Here is a 5656-nt window from a genome sequence, read left to right as displayed (position 1 = left end):
GAAAGAGATCTAATCTCTTTCTTTAATCTTTGTAAATCTTTTACAAGAGAGATATTTTAATTTTAATTCTCTTTAAATTAAATCTTCCACATAATAATAAACATTAAAATTAAATTTTCTTTTTAATTAATTATGGTCGGCCCTACTAGCTTGGGTTCAAGCTAGGGCCGGCCACCTTAAACCCAAGCTTAGGCCCTAGCTTGGTTCCCAAGCTAGCTTGGCCGGCCCCCTTTAGGTGGGTATAGAAGGTGGGTATATGTGGGTATAGTACTCTATAAATAAGAGGCTACGATAGGGACCGAGAGGAGGAATTGATTTTGGTCTCCCGATAAAATTAAGCATCCCATGTTCGCCCCGAACACACAACTTAATTTTATCAATGATAATTCATTCCACTAGAGAACTATCATTGAACTACCGCACCAATCCCAAATTACATTTTTGGGCTCCTTCTTATTATGAATGTGTTAGTCTCCCTGTGTTTAAGATATCGAATGTCCACTAATTAAGTGAGTTACTGACAACTCATTTAAGTAATATCTAAGTCCAAGAGTAGTACCACTCAACCTTATTATCATGTCGGACTAAGTCCACCTGCAGGGTTTAACATGACAATCTTTATGAGCTCCTCTTGAGGACATTATCAACCTAGTATCACTAGGACACGGTTTCCTTCTATAATCAACAACACACACTATGAGTGATACCATTTCCCAATTTATCGGGTTTATTGATTCATCGAACTAAATCTCACCCATTGATAAATTAAAGAAATAAATATCAAACATATGTGCTTGTTATTATATTAGGATTAAGAGCACACACTTCCATAATAATCGAGGTCTTTGTTCCTTTATAAAGTCAGTATAAAAGGAACGACCTCAAATGGTCCTACTCAATACACTCTGAGTGTACTAGTGTAATTATATAGTCAAGATAAACTAATACCTAATTACACTACGACCTTCTAATGGTTTGTTCCTTTCCATTTTGGTCGTGAGCTACTGTTTATAATTTATAAGGTACTGATAACATCATCTTCTGCATGTGACACCACATACTATGTTATCTACAATATAAATTAAATGAACAACTACAAACAAATGTAGATAATTAGACCAAATGTGATTCTTTATTCATAATGAATGTTTACAAAGCTTAGGCTTTCAGTATACACTCCAACAATCTCCCACTTATACTAATGACTAAGCTGCCATATCTTCTACCATACATCTGATTCCCATTCCCTCCACATGCCGATCGAAAGCTTTCGCCGGAAGGGCCTTAGTGAAAGGATCTGCCAGGTTATCCGCTGATGCAATCTTGGCGATGACAACTTCTCCTCGCTTCACGATATCTCGTATCGGGTGGTACTTGCGCTCTATATGTTTACTCGCCTTATGAGCTCGTGGTTCCTTCGAGTTTGCAACTGCACCGCTATTATCACAATAAATTGTGATGATCTTGGGCAAACCAGGAATCACATCTAAGTCCATTAGAAAGTTCCTGAGCCATACTACTTCTTTAGCTGCCTCAGAGGCTGCTACATACTCAGCTTCCATGGTTGAGTCCGAAACGCATTTCTGCTTAACACTCCTCCATGAAATGGCTCCACCTCCTAAAGTAAACACATAGCCTGATGTAGACTTACTATTGTCCCTATCTGATTGAAAATCTGAATCCGTGTAACCCACAGGGAGCAAATCGTCTGCTTGGTAAACTAGCATATAATCCCTAGTCCTTCTCAGGTACTTTAATATATGCTTTACCGCAGTCCAATGTCCTTGTCCAGGGTTACTCTGATATCTGCTGACCAGATATCAGGGCTCGTACATAGCATTGCATACATTAGGCTTCCTACAGCCGAAGCATAAGGAACTGCTTTCATGTCCTCTATCTCTTTTGATGTCTTTGGAGACATCTCTTTAGATAGAGCTACTCCATGTCTAAAAGGTAAGAAACCTTTCTTGGAGTCTTGCATGCTAAAACGAGCAAGGATTGTATCTATATATGAAGCTTGGGATAGACACAACATTCTTTTCTTGCGATCCCTTATAACTTTGATCCCAAGAATGTGTGCACATTCTCCTAAGTCCTTCATATCAAATTGTTTGGACAACCATACCCTTACGTCCGATAATACCTTGACATTGTTGCCAATTAACAAAATATCATCTACGATAGTACAAGAAATACCACCACGCTTTTCGTTACACTTCTTATATACACAAGACTCATCCGGACTTTGAATAAATCCATATGGATTACTTCATTAAACCGGATGTTCCAAGACCTGGAAGCTTGCTTCATCCCATAAATGGACCGATTGAGCTTGCATACTAGATGCTCTTTGCCTTTTCAATAAATCCTTCGGTTGCTTCATATGGATGTTCTCTTCAAGACTTCCATTAAGGAAAGTCTTGACATCCATTTGCCAAATCTCATAATCCATATGAGCAGAATGGATAAGAGTATCCGGATAGACTTAAGCATGACTACCGTGAAAGGTTTTCATAATCGATTCCCTCTTTCGAGTGTACCCTTTCGCAACAAGCCTAGCTTTGAAGGTTTCTACCTTCCCGTCCCTCTTTTCCTTTGTAGATCCACTTGCATCCAACGGCTTTTACACCATCGTGGTTCTACAAGCTCCCAAACCTTATTAGAGTACATGGACTCTATTTGAATTCATTGCCTTTTGCCAAGATCGCATCTATATCTTGGAGTGCTTCATTATATGATCGGATCAGGTTCATGTTTACCCGGATCAAGTCCAAGACTCTCCCAAAACATGAATCTTTCAGTTGCCTCACAACCTCCCACTACGACGAGGCACCGTCTGTGGTTGTGTATTATGTGACACGTGTTGTAGTCTCTTGTGGTACTTCATCTTGTATCGTGAAGTAGACATATCCTCTCTAAGTTCTTCTAAAACAACTTTTACTCGGCTTGTGATCCATTATATAGTCTTCTAAAAGCGGGCATTGGTGCTAACAATGACCTTCCGATCTTTAGGCCTATAAAATAAACCACCTTTTGTTCCTTTGGGATATCCTACAAACACGCGAACTTCTGTACGAGATTCTAACTTATCAGCATATGGTTTCAGCACATGTGCTGGACTACCCCAAATCCGAATATGTCTTAGACTAGGTTTTCGCCCATTCCACAATTCTATGGGAGTAGAAGAAACTGATTTAGAAGGTACTAAGTTCAGAATGTACACTGCTGTTTCCAGAGCATATCCCCAAAACGAATTTGGTAATTCTGAATAACTCATCATCGATCTAACCATCTCCATAAGAGTCCTATTCCTTCGTTCTGCCACACCATTCTGTTGGGGTGTACCAGGTGCGGACAGTTGGGATTGAATCCCGGCCTCTGATAAGTAATTCCTAAACTCTCCTAAGAGGTATTCGCCACCACGATCTGACCGTAGTGTCTTGATACTTTTACCTAGTCGTTTCTCCACATCAGCCTTGTATTCTTTGAACTTATCAAAGCACTCGGACTTGCGGCGCATTAGGTAAATGTATCCATATCTTGAATAATCGTCTATGAAAGAGATGAAATATTCAAAACCTCCTCTTGCCTGGACAGACACCACACAAATCAGAGTGAACCAATTCTAACACTTCTTTGGCTCTATACCCCTTTGCCTTAAAAGGCCTCTTGGTCATTTTACCTTCCAAGCAAGATTCACAAGTTGGAAAATTTTCCAACTCTAATGAACCCAAAAGTCCATCGACTATAAGCCTCTGAATCCTACTTAAGTTAATATGACCAAGCCTTAGATGCCAAAGATATGCTTGGTTCATTTCTGAAGGTTCTTTTCTCTCATTTGAGTTAGAAGATGAATTATAAATTTCCATGTTTTGCTTTGTGGAAGAAATTGGATTTAAAGTATACAAATTGCCAACTAATGCACCAGAACATATAATCACTTTATTTCTTTTAATAACTACATCGTTACTGAAAGAAACTGAATATCCATCTAAAAACAGTTTAGAAACTGAAATTAAATTCTTTCTAAAACTGGGTACATAAAGACAATTTCTTAAAATCAAATTTTTATTTCTACTAAAAGATAAGTAGACGTCTCCCACTGCAATGCCACCTTAGTAGCATTGCCCATGAGACGGTAATCTCCCTTCAGATAGTCGTCGGTTTCCTGGAACCCCTGAGGAATTGCAGACATGATCATTGGCTCCGTATCCACACCAGGTGCTGGTAGATAACACCGCTAAACATGTTTCAACAAATAGAGCATGAGATATACCTTTGTTTTGGTTCTTACGAGGACAGTCCGCCTTCCAATGTCCTGCCTGCTTGCAGATGAAGCACTTGCCCTTCGGCTTCTTCATTCCAGCTTTAAATCCCATACTCTGAGATTTATTCACTTTCTTTGCTGAACCAGCTTGTTTCTTCTTCTTCTTTCCTTTCGGTTTAGAAGTAGAACCATTTTCAGCATAGTGAATTTGAGCATTGTGACGAAATAATCCTTCTGCTGCTTGAAGTTCTGTCAGTAGTTCCGCTAAACCCTTTTATTCATATTATAGTTCAGGCGGAACTGCTCAAAACTTCTAGGTAGGGTTTGGAGGATCATATCGATCTGGGTTCCCCATCAATTTCTCCTCCAAGGATCTGTATTTCGTTCAGATAAGCTATCATCTTTAGGATATGATCCCTTACAGGAGTACCATGGTGGCTGTCATTATCTTTCTCATGGCTTCTTGCCTAGAAGCCCTATCCTGATGACCAAAGAGTTCCTTGAGATTGTTCATGATATCATAGGCTGTTGGTAAATCTTGATGCTGATGTTGCAATACATTTGACATTGAAGCCAAAATGTAACACCGCGCCATCTCATCTGCTTTTACCCATTTCCTATGATATTCAATCTCCTCTTGGGTAGATTCACCAGTAGGTGCATCAGGGCACTGCTCAGTCAGTACATATTTATAGCTTTCAGCAGTAAGAACAATGTCCAGGTTTCTTTTCCAATCTATGTAGTTTGGTCCAGTAAGTCTATTCTGTTGAAGTATGATGGACAGTGGGTTGAAAGACATCCTAAGAATCACAAATAACTTTTGGTCAGAACTCTAAATTTAGAATAATATTGATTCCTCAAACAATACTATTTTAAATTAACCAACACCTCATCACACCGTGAATTTTGTATGCCACGTTAGTGTGGACGTATACAAATTCAACATTTGTAAAAGGAGGGTTTTAACCCATTAATTTTATTATCTTGTCAACCTAACTTTTTGACAAATAAAATTAATAGTTGGTATTATTTGGTCACACAAATAATAATAGTGACTCCGTTGGGGAGGATACTATTAGATGTGTCTAAGTGTATACCATTACTTGACACTAAGTCCATTAATAAGATTATGCCCCTTCCGTTGGGGAAGATCACACGCTCTTAATTAATTTCCTATAGTCATCCAAAATGGAAGTCTGTTCTAGTGATCCACAAACAAGCTCATCCGTTATGGAGGAAGGCACTCAGAGCCAACGCGCAAGCTTGTTTGCATCACTTACAAACTAGTAATGGAGACCATGGGATTTATTTAAAATCCCTCTCCCACTTAGTTATTTATAAATGAGGAATTTTAACTATGCTAGCCTACTAAACTTGTAAACTAACATG

The 5656-nt window shown here is 38.9% G+C and overlaps 1 pseudogene; it reads right to left on the bottom strand.

The window, feature by feature from the left end:
• Positions 1-4418: 4418 nt before the first annotated feature.
• On the bottom strand, positions 4419-5066 carry LOC122003089 (annotated as a pseudogene).
• Between the last annotated feature and the right edge of the window lie 590 nt (positions 5067-5656).

Source organism: Zingiber officinale, chromosome 7A, assembly GCF_018446385.1.
Source record: "Zingiber officinale cultivar Zhangliang chromosome 7A, Zo_v1.1, whole genome shotgun sequence".
In the NCBI taxonomy this organism is placed as follows: Eukaryota; Viridiplantae; Streptophyta; class Magnoliopsida; order Zingiberales; family Zingiberaceae; genus Zingiber; species Zingiber officinale.
The sequence above is the reverse complement of the archived record's forward strand: the minus strand, read 5'-3'. Positions and strand labels throughout refer to the sequence as shown.